Source organism: Aplidium turbinatum, chromosome 2, assembly GCF_918807975.1.
Source record: "Aplidium turbinatum chromosome 2, kaAplTurb1.1, whole genome shotgun sequence".
Taxonomy (NCBI): Eukaryota; Metazoa; Chordata; class Ascidiacea; order Aplousobranchia; family Polyclinidae; genus Aplidium; species Aplidium turbinatum.
This window is the reverse complement of record NC_137473.1, coordinates 24,746,093-24,761,536: the sequence shown is the minus strand read 5'-3', so window position 1 is coordinate 24,761,536 and position 15,444 is coordinate 24,746,093. Positions and strand designations below refer to the sequence as shown.

General features: G+C 38.2%; 1 protein-coding gene and 1 long non-coding RNA gene across 3 annotated transcripts in view; one reads left to right on the top strand and one right to left on the bottom strand.

Moving 5' to 3' along the window:
- Positions 1–15,444, bottom strand: part of LOC145765157 (small ribosomal subunit protein eS21-like) — a 53,332-nt gene that overhangs the window by 28,635 nt on the left and 9,253 nt on the right. The window lies entirely within an intron of this gene.
- On the top strand, positions 14,432–15,177 carry LOC145764570 (uncharacterized). Its single transcript, XR_014288491.1, has 3 exons — positions 14,432–14,525; positions 14,744–14,854; positions 15,078–15,177. It is a non-coding gene; the product is annotated as an uncharacterized LOC145764570 (long non-coding RNA).

Sequence of the window (15,444 nt, the reverse complement as noted above, 5' to 3'; positions counted from 1 at the left end):
TGATACTAGTTTTTCCGCCCTTTCAGTTGCGAGCCTATTGCGGACCTTGGTGTGAGTGTTCCCAAATATGATCAGTATTTTTTTAAATATTGAAAAAGTAGGCTATGCATAAGCCTCATTCTTAATTAACACCAAATTAGTGTTTATAATAATTAAAGAAAATAAGAAATGCTTAAGATAGGTTTTTGATATTTTTTTCTAATTGATGAAATATTTAACAAATTTTTTAAACATAATAAATGCCAAATGAAAATTCCCCAACATTCCCGGGTCCTTCAAAATTCCCGGAAACTTTCCACCCCTTTACAACCCTAGTTTTTAGTTTGTATCGATTATTTTATTGCCGTCTTCATTATGATGTCATATTCATACTCCCTTACGCTGACCCTGAACTGAAGTTTGATTGTGACATAACGAAAGTGAGACCATCCGGAGAAAAGATCAAACGTGGCTTCTCTCATTAGGAATTGCCAGTGTGTGGCAGTTGCCATAGCAACAACAATGCAATGAGTACCGCATTTTTTAAGGCAGCATTGTTGCGAATTTGCTTTGTTCTGTTGGATACCTAGCAAGAGATATAGCGTAAAACAAGAAGTTGCGCTGCAGTTGGTTGGATGATTTTTTTATACGGTTAACAAAAACGGAAATAATTGTAACGAGTACTTCGTAACTGTCATGAAAACAGGGTGGGCGAAACATATTTTGCCCACCCTCGTTTCACGGCCAGGTGGGCGTCGCCCACCCGGCTTACCCTATTTCGACGCCTATGGCTGTAAGTATGGTTTTCGATACCACATCTATAAACACTGGTCTGTGGTCAGGAGGCTGTGTGGAGCTGCAAAGCAGATTAGACAAGCCACTGCTATGGTGTGCCTGCAGAAAGCACATTGGAGAGCTGATTGTTGGCAGGTGTTTGACACATTGCGAATCGAAACCTCCAGGTCTCCAAAAATTACAATGTTTAAAAACTTTCGAACTTACTTCAGTCATGTGTCTCAAGACAGTTTGTGCCTTCCTCCTTACTTAAACGAACCTGACTGTATTTCACCTAACAGAATAAATTTTCTAAATGTATTGAAAGAAGATGCCACAGATCTTGCTCTTCAACTGCTTACAAAAAAAAAACAACATTGACATACCCAGAGAAGACTACATATAAAGAGCTCTTGAAACTTTTAATTAGCTTTTGAACACCTATCCTACATGCGTCATTTAAATTCAAGAAGCCCGGTACAATCCACAAAGCTCGCAGATGGTGAATAGGGTGTACCAAAAAACCTTACTTTCACTGATCTTGCTGTTGGCTGGCAAAAAGTTGTGTTTGGGGTCAAAACTAATGCTAATATAAAAATGTTTGTTGTTTAACGCCTATTTTCTTTACGTTTCCATGGAAACAACCCAAATTTTAAAAAATTGCGTAACTTGAAAACTACTATAGTTAGAAAGCTCTAATAAACACCAAAAGTTCCAGAACACCAATATTCCTATGAGTGTTTAATACATTTTATGGGTCTAGGTAATGTAGTTTTTTAGATATTTCCTAAAATAGCGTTTTTGTAAAAAATCTAATTAATTTACTCTAAAAATTATTTTATACAAATTTTTGCTATAGCTGGCTAAAGTGGCAATGTAACAACCACACAATAGTGTGGCAATGTAAATAAAAAATTAAAGTATATACTATATAGTTGACTGAAAACTTAAATTACCGGTATACATACAGTATATATATGCAGTAAGAAATACTATTTTACTTCCTTTGACAATGCTCAAGACAAAAGGTATACCAGTGGTCCGGTACTTGTATAGCCATAATGCGATATGCAATGTTTTACGCATCATATCAATGATGGAAATCAATGTTGCTTGATTTGTAGTTTTTACAAGTACAGTTTCATTCCTTTGTTAGTAACTCTTTCTGATTATGTAGCAACTGTGGCTTGTTTTTCTCTCAATCCTTTGATAATCTTTGAAATGTTTTGTTTTGCTGTAGAATTTCAGGTGGGTTTGTCATAAAATTCAGTAAGAAGACCCAATGTAAAATTCAGTAAGAAGACCCAATTCAGTAAGAAGACCCACAATATCGCCTTTTCACAAGAAAATAGTTCAAAATTAGAACTACCGCCCTCTAGTGGTAATATTTTGCAAAAATATTGCTAAAAACAAACTCCTTACCCATGAAATGGGGGGTGCATGCAAGTTCCATAGCAATATGATGAGTAGTTTTCAAGATATTTTAATTTTTCTTTTCACCACTAGGGGCAGTATTGTGCAAAAAATTAGTGACAAAACTTGAATATTTTAGGATATACTTATCCCATTTCTCCAATTTTTTTTTTAAACAATTCAGAACATCATAGAGCATCTTTTAAATGTACCCCCAATATTGCAAAACTTATACACTGCCCTCTAGTGGCAAAATACATAAAAAATTTCAAAAAGTGGGTCTCAAAATGGCCTCGGCGGTGGAGGTAAACGTCGATGAAAATTTATGAAACTTCATATTTGTGATCTACTGAGCTAAACACAGTACCACAAAAAAGGTAAGCAAAATCCGACAGGGTCGGGGCGCCTGCAACACCCTAGTATATACAGTACTTTATTCACAAGGCCGCTGGTGTAAAATTTTCTCGGAACCTCATGGCGGACAAATGCGGCCGACGGAAGGGCGAGACCGGCGGACAGAATGTCGGTTTTTGTACGATAATCGCGGCCATGGCCGCCTTCAGTTTCGAGGCCTGAGACCGCCGTTTATTCACGCAATATGATGTCATAAAAACAAAATGGCTGAATTTCCAGGGTAGTAAAACTTTCAGTGCGGGGAAACCGGCTCAGCTTTACGCTTACAACGGCATGAAAAAGAAGCTTTACAAAGCCATCATTTTAACAAGTTCTCATTCTCAAGTTCTATGTTTTCTTCTTGCCTTTGTTCTCTCAAAACAACACGCGCGCGCACACACATGTAAGGGACCTCTGTTAATCACATGCAGAAACGGTGTAGACATCAATTTATTGTATTCTTGTACTGTGTGCTTGTGCGATTATTTTCTCCTGTATCAATCACCTGCTCTAAGTTATGTAACGGAAAGGAAATCTTAATTTGTTATCGTCATCCTGCACTGGCTACATAAATCCATCATTGTTAAATCTTTCAAAGGATGGCATCTTGCCTGGTGTGAGGCAAATCTCCTGCAGATGTCCAGACTTCTGTGCTTTGTAAATGTAAGTGCAAAATCGCCCATTACGTAATGTCTACTATCCTTCATTCCTATTGTAACCTATTTCTCCTATCTTGGAACAGCAAGTGCAGAAGCCAGACTTCTGACGTCACAATTTGTTGTTGCGGTAAACTTCTTCCCTTGGGAATAGACTTTAAACACAATGTATGAATTTCCTTTGTAACTGCAACGATATATATACTTGTCGCTTTGCCTTGAAAATCAGAAAGTGGTAATCAGAATAGATGCATGAAGTTATTGCATTATTAATGTTTGAAGTTAACATAATTTATGGTACTTTATATTTCATAGTTTTACGAAGTTAGGTTCTACGTAGAGCAGGTGAAAGTTCTGAATAATGATTGTATTACTTCTTATTTAATGTTTACAAAATTAACCTCATTGTGTTTCTATTTGAATAAGGGTATCGCAATCAATGTTTTTAAATCTCTCTTTTTCTCTCTATCTAATCTCACTCTTTGAAACTGATGCTTCTGCGCTTATGACAACCAATATACTGCTTGCGAAACTTGCGGAGTGTTACGTCAACGAAAAGGCAGCAATCGTTAGTTCATTGTGGAGAAGGGTCGAAGAGAGCATTTGAAGTGAGCATAGGTACCTTCTCATAGAATCTGTAGGACTGACGCCTACATCATTTAAAAACATTGTTGTCTAATCGCTTGCTGTGTATTTGTGGACAAGGATTATTCAGAAACAATGTACTCAGACGACTTGCTGAGTTTTGACCAATCGTTGGAGACTCAGTTCACCACAGTCGAGTGTGAACAGCAGTCTCAAAGTGCCAGCGCTTGGGAACGGTTTGTTGAGCATAAACCGTCATTTAATCAACAAAGGTCTACAGCAGTAGAAGTTGATGTTTCTCGAAAATTACAGTTGCTGCAGTTGCAAGAACAGGAAGTCCAGCTACAGAAACAAAAACTAGCTTTGAAAGAAGAAAAGATCGAGCTTGAACTGAAGCTCACACAGGCTCGCAAGGAGCTGGTTGAAGAAGAGTTATCCCAGAGCAATGACAGGGAAAGGCTGCGTAGTCCGAGCCTAGTGGATATTGGCTCACTAGCACCACCTGTTGACCAAGTGCCAAACCCGCTGGAGAGACTTCAAAATGACGTAAGTTCGATTTCGTCATTTGATTCTGCTTTGAATAAGCCGACGGTGCATAATTCTTCCAAACAAAGGCCAGGAGCCATTGAAATTGCAAATTTAAGTGGTTCTTGCGCCACAGTGTCTATGCAAGACAAAACTTTGCCTTTGCTTCCATGCAATGCTTTGCATGAAGATCCAGACATTGTCGATCTGGCTGATGCGTTCAAAACAATCGCACAGTCCTTTCAACATGGTCCGATGCCGACTCGTGATGTACCGAAATTTTCCGGTAATCCATTGGATTTCCATCGCTTCTTGATGGACTTTGAGGACAACATTGGTTCTCGAACACCTGATCCCAAAACTAAGTTGAGTTTTTTGGTCGATCACTGCACTGGACTGGCATATGACGCCATTCGGTCATGCGTTATCATCCGTCCAGCTGCCAAGGCATACCAAACTGCAATGCAAGTGTTAAGAGAGCAGTTTGGTCAAGAATATAAGGTAGTAGAAGCCCACATGAAACTCTTAAAGGTGGGACCAGCAATAAAGGATGGAGACTCCGCAGCTTTGTACAAGTTGGTGACAGACATGCGTAACTGTCACATTACATTGTCTGAGTGGGGATTTGAGTCAAATCTCAATAACCACGATACCATCGATAAGATATTCCTTCGACTTCCTTATCATCTTAGAAAAGAATTTCAAAGAAAAAGTTTTTCAATATACCAACAAGGCAAGGAGCCCTCATTTTTAGACCTGTTGACGTTTATTCAACAGAATGCAATGCTAGCCAATACAAGGTTCGGTCACATCATGAGAGATGCCGAACGAAAGCCGAAAGAAACTCAAAATATAAAACCAAATAGAAAGATATTTAGCAACCATGCCAGCATTGTGGATAAGACAACTTCTTCTCCCCGACCCAAAGTAAAATGTGTAGTGTGTAGCCATGATCACGCAGTTTGGGATTGTGGCAAATTCAACCAGATAAATGTGTACGAAAGACGAAACGTTGTCCAAGAAAAAAGACTTTGTCACAATTGTTTGGGTCTCAGTCACATGGCTCGTGATTGCCCAAGCAAAGGGCGTTGCAAAATGAAAGGGTGTGGAAGACCTCATCACACTCTTCTACATCTCTGTCAGCCAGAGACAAGTGATAGTGTGACTACTAATTGCAATGCCGTAACATCAGCTGTTACAAGTGCAACGAAAATTAAACAGACAGAATCGGCGAGAGTACGACTGAAGGTACTGCCAGTAGAGGTCTGGTCCAGCGATGGAATGAATTCGGTTCGAACGTACGCTTTCTTAGACGAAGGCTCAAATGCTACGCTTTGTACGCAAAATATCTTGAAAAGGCTAAACATGACAGGAACTAGGGAGTCCATGAGCATCTCTACAGTAAATGGGAAGCAAAACAAGTGGGCTTCTCATGTCAATCTTAAGGTTAAGGGCATCAACGAAAACAGATCCATTGCATTGAATGGAGTCTGGGCTGTTCGTTCGTTGCCAGATTTGACCCGAGACATTCCCACGCAAAGCGATGTTTCACGCTTGAGTTACTTGAAAGGTTTAACTTTCGCAGAAATCGATCAGGCAAAGGTCGAGCTTCTGATCGGTGCAGACAACTTAGAGGCACATGAAGCGTCTGAGGAAAGAAAGGGAGACACTAGTCAGCCCAAGGCCGTTCATACTGCTCTTGGTTGGGCTCTAATCGGAAAAGATTCTGGACCATCATGTCAAACCTCTGTAAACTTCGTAAATATTACCCGTGATTCAATGCATACTGAAATGCAACAATTATTTTCATGCGATCTTTGTAGCCGTGAAGATGATACATTTGGACCCTCTTTGGAAGACCAACAAGCGCTAAGTATTATGGAGAATACTACCGCAAAACTTCAAAATCATTACCAAATGGCATTGCCCTGGAAACAGGAGAAACCTTATTTGCCGAACAATCTGGAAATGGCAAAAAGACGCCTGGAACACTTGAAGAGAAAGTTTCTTAGAGATGATGAGTTTTTTACAAAAATACAAAGAGAAAATGCATGAGTATTTGGACAGTGGTTATGCAAGGAAAATACCTGAGGAAGACGTGAAGACAGAGTCCCAAACATGGTATATACCGCACCATGCGGTGCAAGGAAAGTTTCGTGTTGTTTTTGATTGTGCTGCAACCTATAAGGGGACATCTCTTAATCAGCAGCTTCTGCAAGGTCCCGATCATACCAATAATCTAGTCGGAGTGTTAACTAGATTCCGTCAAGGAAATATTGCTTTCACTGGGGACATCAAAGGAATGTTTAATCAGGTTCATGTTGACCCAAAGGACTGGAATGCATTACGTTTTTTGTGGTGGCCAAATGATGATCTCGCGGCTGAACCTATTGCTCATCAGATGAAGGTTCATCTCTTTGGTGCCTCTTCCTCACCTAGCTGTGCTAGTTATGCATTGAAAAGAACAGCAAAAGACAACGCGACAAATGCAGACTCTGAAACAATAAACACTGTTAATCGAAATTTTTATGTTGACGACTGTTTGAAATCGCTCGATTCGATCGACTCGGCTATATCTTTAATGAACCAATTAGGGTTATTGTTATCTAGTGGTGGTTTTCACTTAACGAAATTCCACAGTAACTGCCGCTCGGTATTACTTTCTGTTCCAGAGTGTGATAGGGTTGTCACTGGTGTTGCTAATCTTACCTTTGATAAACTTGCTGTCACAAAGACTCTGGGCATTGTTTGGAACACAGATCAAGACACACTCCAGATTCAAGTCAACGTGGAGTCACGGCCGGCTACAAGGCGTGGCATATTGTCAATGATCAGTCAAGTGTATGATCCTCTTGGCTTGATTCAACCATTCACGTTGCCCATGAAGTGTCTTCTACAAAGCTTGTGCAATCAAGACCTCGGATGGGACGATACTATCCCAGATCATTTTCAAGAACAATGGGAGACTTGGATGCATGCTCTCCCAAAATTACAAGAAGCCTTCATCTCTCGTTGTTTTAAGCCGCCAGGGTTCACACCCTACAGTATTCAACCTCATGCCTTAGACACTAGCTCCTTTATTCAAGCCTTTCGAAGATTTGTTAGTCGACGGGGGAAGCCTTCTGAACTATTCAGTGACAATGGTACAAATTTTGTTGGGGCCGAGCGAGAGCTCCGAGAAGCACTCAACAAATGGAACAAAACGGCTCTGCATCAGAATATGCTTCAGCAAAACGTAACTTGGCATTTCAACCCCCCAGCTGCTAGCCATCAGGGAGGGGTTTGGGAACGCATCATCAGGTCTGTTCGGAAAGTCTTGTATGCTCTAGTTGGTGATCGCCTACTTGATGATGAGTCACTATTGACATTTGTAACTGAAGTTGAACAGATTTTAAACAATAGACCGATTACGCCGACAACTGACGATGCATCGAATCCACTTCCACTTAAACCTAAAATGCTTCTAACTGGTCAAATTTCAACCGATTTACCTCCTGGTGAATTTGTTCGCGCTGAGGGATACCGTAAATCGTGGAAGCTGGTGCAATGGCTAGCCGACCAATTTTGGTCACAATGGATTAAACGTTACATCCCACTTCTACAGCAACGGCAGAAGTGGCTTACCCCAAAGAAAAACTTAGCTGTTGGGGACTTGGTGTTGGTAATGGGTGAAACTACTAAAAGAAGTGTCTGGCCCAAGGGTATTGTGAAAGAGGTATACCCTGACACTGACGGCATGGTAAGGAGAGTAAAAATTGAAACTGCCACTTCCTCGATTTTACGAGATATTCGTAAAGTATGCTTGATTGAAGGTGCCGATTGAATTTTGCGAATGCTTGTATTGAAGTTAAAGTTGTTTGTGCTTTAATTATCTTAATTGTGCGCTTGTTATAACCTATGTAACCTACATGCTTTTAAGCTCGCTTGCTGTGTTTCAATGCCTTAAAAACTCATGAGTTCTTCCCGAATTAGAAATAAAGCCGTTTACGTTGAATCAATGTAATCTTACAGTAATCTATTGTTGAGTTTATGTGATTTGATTTGGCAACCTGAGGAGACACTATGGTTATATGTATTTGAAATAACTGTCCTTGCTAATACCAGTTATTTGGGGGAAGAAATGTAGACATCAATTTATTGTATTCTTGTACTGTGTGCTTGTGCGATTATTTTCTCCTGTATCAATCACCTGTTCTAAGTTATGTAACAGAAAGGAAATCTTAATTTGTTATCGTCATCCTGCACTGGCTACATAAATCCATCATTGTTAAATCTTTCAAAGGATGGCATCTTGCCTGGTGTGAGGCAAATCTCCTGCAGATGTCCAGACTTCTGTGCTTTGTAAATGTAAGTGCAAAATCGCCCATTACGTAATGTCTACTATCCTTCATTCCTATTGTAACCTATTTCTCCTATCTTGGAACAGCAAGTGCAGAAGCCAGACTTCTGACGTCACAATTTGTTGTTGCGGTAAACTTCTTCCCTTGGGAATAGACTTTAAACACAATGTATGAATTTCCTTTGTAACTGCAACGATATATATACTTGTCACTTTGCCTTGAAAATCAGAAAGTGGTAATCAGAATAGATGCATGAAGTTATTGCATTATTAAAGTTTGAAGTTAACATAATTTATGGTACTTTATATTTCATAGTTTTACGAAGTTAGGTTCTACGTAGAGCAGGTGAAAGTTCTGAATAATGATTGTATTACTTCTTATTTAATGTTTACAAAATTAACCTCATTGTGTTTCTATTTGAATAAGGGTATCGCAATCAATGTTTTTAAATCTCTCTTTTTCTCTCTATCTAATCTCACTCTTTGAAACTGATGCTTCTGCGCTTATGACAACCAATATACTGCTTGCGAAACTTGCGGAGTGTTACGTCAACGAAAAGGCAGCAATCGTTAGTTCATTGTGGAGAAGGGTCGAAGAGAGCATTTGAAGTGAGCGTAGGTACCTTCTCATAGAATCTGTAGGACTGACGCCTACAAACGGATTGGCATGCACGACGCACGTGACTTGCAGGCGTTTTGCGGACGGCGGAGCATTTTAAAAAAAAATTATATTTTTTTATAATTTTTTTTCCTCTCTCCGCATTATTTCCGAATCCAATTACCGATAAAAATCAGTTTTTAGATTCGATTCTGGATGGATTCGAAGTTCTACTTTGGGCATCCTTACTTAGGATGCAACCTTATTAACCCTCAAAACGAAACTGCAGCTGGCTTTAGGCTAGTCTGATTTGTAATCTTCGTATGGTCGCAACTTCACACATTCTTAAACCAATTTTATGATCTACTTTTTAAAATGTGGGCCTGGAGAGCAACAATTTGCTGCCTACTTTCGAAAGTGCAGGAAACTTTTTTTGAGAGTGAGTAGCAAGCGCAGACAGCGAAAAAGGCCGCTTCGTATGTCACAGAATTGGATTATTGCGCTGTCAATTTACACTAGGCTAATATTCTAACAATCTAACTGTGATATATCCACTTCTACAAATAATTGTTAGTTTTCTCTCTCGTTGCCGACCCCCTTTGATTTTTTCTAGTTGCGCCGCTGTGGTCGATGGTAAGTTATCATAGCCAAAATTATATTTTCCGGATGAGCAAAGTATGAGTTGCGGTGCATAACTGGGTCGATAATTTTCTTGTGCTTCTGACTAAGATATCGTAATGTGGTTATCATTTGGTGAATGTGTCTACCTCCATCTTTGCAAGATGAGTGTGATTTTATTGTGAACCACATTGGAGCATTAACACGGATAATGAACATAACCAATGCTTGCCGTTTCCCATACGGATTGTTATCGCTGACATATAATCTAAGGGTTCTATTAATTAGCTGTAGGCCTAGTCATCCATCGTGAGTGTGAGTGATTCAGGCATCCTGGGTTTCGCATCGCCAGATCAATGCTACATTCACCAGTGCAGTCAAACTGGTACGCTGACTGGTGAAGATTGATGAAGGGAGTACCAAGTAATAATAAAACTAGACCATCGCCCAGAAGAGTTACCCGTACTAGTCTAAGTGAACTGCTTTTTAATCTGTAAGAAGTGCATATAACTTTTATTAAACTTTGTGGAACCTGCAGTGCAAGCAAATTCCAATAACTGTACTATAAAGCTTCTTTTAAACCTAGAATTATTTTGAAGAATCAAATGCTACATCAGCTAATTGTTGAGATACCCAACCAAGTATTTTAGCAATGGTGATAAAACGATCAATTGTAGCCTATCTGTTTAAACACAAGTCGCTTATTATGACATCATAAAGCGCATAAGTGAGTCACACAGTATTTATGCTTTTGACCAATTTTGCGGGAGACTTTCTCCAACCCGATATTAGGGAAATTAAAACCTTGCGGGGGGCGATCAAAAAATTGTCAAAACCCAAAAAAAATTTGCATGTATGTTATTATGGGTATTTCGCACCTTTTTGACATACTAGCTTAGAAAAATAAAAATTTTGGATTTTTTGATCCACCCTAGTGCACAGGTCGTTTTCAGGGGAGGGGGCACGCCCCCCTGCATCGACGGCCTTGACAACACAATAATTTTTAGAGTTGCAAATTGCATGCAATGAAATGCATGCAACAATTCTGTTGTTGCTTTGCTGCAATCGTGAGTAAATTTTACAAGTAAAATGTAAGCGCAACTCTGATTACAGCATTGTACATTTTACCGCACTTTTCAAGATCAAGACTCTGGAGAGTGGAATTTTATTGCATAGGCTTAGATTAGGGGCGTAGCAAGTTAAAATTTGTTCCTGTTTAAAGTTAAAGAAAATTAGCCATGCAGTAAGCATGAAGTAGATAGGCTATGTATTGTATGACTATCAAGAAAAGATGCAAGAACAATACAGTAGGCCTATAGTTCAGTGCTCTCGCCAGACCGAAAAAAAGTAGGGAGGGGGGCACCTGCCCAAAGTGAGAGAGCACCAAAATGTTAACCTAATGAACAAGTCATAAAAATGCTGGTCACATAATACATGCCATAAGTTTTCGTAGGGCAACAATATTATGAATGCTGAATGGTAATTTTGCAAATCAAAGTTAACCAATAACTAATCAACATAATAAGAAATCGGTTTATAAGGAGAGGCCACAGAGACAAAAAACGTAACAAACAATAGCCTAGTGAATTTGAATAAAAAATCATTTAAAATTCAGCCAGAGAACTGGGGAAGCGCTGCAAATTCACTCAGTGGAATCCGAGGATGGAAGCTCAGGGAGTTTATCAGAGTGTTTTTGGCATTAAATGGCTAATTTTAACATTGAAAAATTCGATATTGTTTTTCCGATATAAATTCCGTTTGATTTTGCGCTTTTTGGAATTTTTTCAATTATTGCTGACTTTGCTGTAAACAGCCCTTGAAGCAGAAAGCAAAATACAAAGTTTGGAATTTTTTATGGTATGTTCATTTGATTTAATTATTTTGCCTACTGCACGTAAACGGCAGTGTAACTCAATTGATAAAAGCATCCAACTGGTATCTGAAGGTATAATTATAAGCACGGCGGTTACCTCAGTGGTTTGATTCTGGATCAAGAGGTTAAAGATTCGATACCCACTGCCGCTGTTACGATTCTATTCATGCATAACTTACAAAAAGTTTTGTAAGTTATGCATAAATAAAGTTTTACAGTAGCCTATATTATGTTTAACTTTTTGTCATGTTGATGAAAACAGTTCGTGCTGCATAAGATGGGGCAGCGCTAATCAAGAAAAAAAATATATCGTTATCGGACATTATCGGCAATAATTTTATCGTTATCGCTTAATATTTTTTGATTTATTGTTTATCGTTATCGCTTAACTGAAAAATGAGTTATTGCGCTTAACACTGCCCCACAGCACCTTTTTTTTAACTAAATTTTGATCCAAAGTGAACTTAATCATGAGGTTGCTGCATGTTTGTGGTCAATTTTTAATTCGAGTAGCTTTTTTATGTCTTTTCAAATATAAGTAATAAAGTTTTGGCTGTGGCTATATTTACACTATATAGTGTAATAATAGCCTCAATAGTGTTGCCTAGATAAGAAATTCTGCCCTAATTTAAGAAAAGTTGAGCCATATAAAACAAAAACTTGTATTTTGGAAAAAAAATATTCCTGGGCAAAGATCAAAACCCTAATTTTATTCCTAACTCTAACCCTTACCTTAATCCTTCCTAACTTTAATCCTAACTCTGGCAACACTTGATTGTGGAAAAATAGCCACTTCCTAAAGTTTAATCTGCTGGAATTTGAGAATTTCCGCAAACATTTTAAAATTTTTCCACTGAAAAAATCAAGAGAAAAAATAATACAAAGCCGAATTCGCTAATCGCAGTTTCCGCAAACAAAAACTCACAGGATCATTACGGGAAATTTTAAAATTTTTGCGGAAACTCCGATCTCAACCCTAACCCTTTTAAAATGTTTGCGGAAACTGCGATCAGCGACTTCAGCAAACTCTTAGGATCATTACCAGAAATTTTTAAATATTTGCAGAAACTGCGGAAAAACGAAAACTGGGATCAGCGACTTAGGCTTTGTTCTATTTTTTTCTCTTGATCTTTTTAGTTTGTTTGTTTGCGGAAACTCCGATAAGCAACTTCGGCTTTTTTTAATTTTTCCTCTCAATCTTTACTTAAAGTGCCTCTGACAGGTAAAAAAAATTGCGAGATTTACCTAAGATACCAAAAAGGTGACAGTAACAAACTTCCCTGATCAAAAAATTGTAAAAAATATCAACAGGCTACTAAGTTACACGCTTGCAAAGTTTCGTTGACATCGGCGAATCTGACACTCATTCGATTGCGAAAATAAAAATGGCAACATCGCTGTGACGTCACCGTAAGCGGGAAGGATGCATTCTTTCTCTGTGATAACATGGTGAGATATAGTGCGGCTACTGCAAAACGTGAATGTGTGGGGGCTCTGTTGGTCTAAAGCATGTACAAATTAAGAATTACCGAAATGAAAAAGTGAACTTATTATTACTACCAGGTTTCGATCAAATAGGTTGAGTTGATTTTTATCAAACAGCATCTCAATTCAATTGAAATTGCAGTTTCATAGTGCTGAAATATTGATACTTTTTTATTTGTCCTAGTCTGGCTATATTGCAGTGTAACAACATTATCTCATAAACAGTACCTTTAATTTATGGTTTAGGCAATGCCTACAAGTTGCTGTTTATGTGACAGTGTCAGTGACAAAGACAGTGTGCTCTCTTTTCACGCTTTCCCACAAAACAAGGTGCTGAGAAGAAAATGGTCAAAGTTTTCTTCAAGTGTTCGAAAGTGGGATGGGCCATACAAAACTAGTCGTATATGTTCTCTTCACTTCACTGAAGATGATTTTGTTAACACCATTAAAGTAAAAATGGGCTTGAGCAAACTTTACATTTTGAAGAAATCTGCCATACCATCTATAAAAGCAAAGATGCAACCAGTTGCTGTTGATGATTCCAGCACTTCTAAACAACAACGTTTACAAAAACGTACCCTTGCACAGGTAAAGTAGGCTTTTACATGTATAGACTCTGCTATGTACGGTACGTAACTGCATAACTAAGATTTTGTTAATACTGGTACTGATAAATTGCATTGCACAATGCTCACTGCTTGCAGTTTCAGCACTTTGGCAAGGTTGGTGAAAGTACCATTTCTGTGGCTCTTTAAAATTAATGGAAAATCATCTCACGGAGGTATATACCTTCATGGTCATGTCAGTATACCTACTGCACTAATGACGGTGTGCCACTGTCTGCAGTTATATGTGCATATATGTGATATGTTTTTCACTCATTTTTGCAACAATGGGATATCATGCTTTAGATGGGTGCAACCTAATTCGTACCCTGAAAAGATCGAGAGAAAAAATAGAAGCCGAAGTCGCTGATCGCAGTTTCTGCAAACATTTAAAAATTTCCGGCAATGTTCCTAAGAGTTTATGTTTGTTTGTGGAAACTCCGATCAGCAACTTTGGCTTTTTTTAATTTTTTCTCTTGATCTTTTCAGGGTACAAATTTGGATGCATCCCTTTAGATAACCAGAAAATTATTTATTTGTAATTTAGTTTTGTAGCTTTTGGCAAGAATTCAAAAGTTATCTTTTGCAGTCATTAAAAGCTCAAATTGATGTACATCCACTTGAAGATATAACTGGCCAAAAAAGTCTATCTGGCAATGAATGTGCAGCTGCAATGGATGTGGTTTGTGCTATATTTTTTCAGTATCACTTACTGCTTAGAATGTATTCATGGCTTTTGCTTTGTATGCTGTTGCTGTATAAAAATAATTTTTTTTTATAATGAATTCATCTGTTTTTCACTCCAACCAGAGAATAACATGTTTTAGATAACCAGAAAATTATTTGTTTTCCAATTCGTTTTGAAGCTTTTGGCAAGAGTTGAAACGTTACCTTTTGCAGCCATTACCGGTAAATGCTCAAATTGGTACACATCTACAAATGCAATCACATGAAGATATAACTGGTCAAAAAAGTCTATCTGGCAATGAATGTGCAGCTGCAATGGATGTGGTTTGTATCATACTATATTTTTTCAGTATCACTTACTGCTTAGAATGTATTCATGGCTTTTGCTTTGTATGCTGTTGCTGTATAAAAGTAATTTTTTTTTATAATGAATTCATCTGTTTTTCACTCCAACCAGAGAATAACATGTTTTAGATAACCAGAAAATTATTTGTTTTTCAATTCGTTTTGAAGCTTTTGGCAAGAGTTGAAAAGTTACCTTTTGCAGCCATTACCGGTAAATGCTCAAATTGGTACACATCTACAAATGCAATCACATGAAGATATAACTGGTCAAAAAAGTCTATCTGGCAATGAATGTGCAGCTGCAATGGATGTGGTTTGTACTATATTTTTTCAGTATCACTTACTGCTTAGAATGTATTCATGGCTTTTGCTGTTACTGTATAAAAGTACATTTTTTGTGATGTATTCATTTGTTTTCACTCATTTTTGCAACCAGAGGATAACATGCTTTAGATAACCAGTAAATTATGTAATTGTAATATTGTTTTGTAGCTTTTGGTAAGAGTTACACAACACAAAAAGTCCCCTTTGAGCTATGAAATTACATATACGGAGCCTCACCATGATCT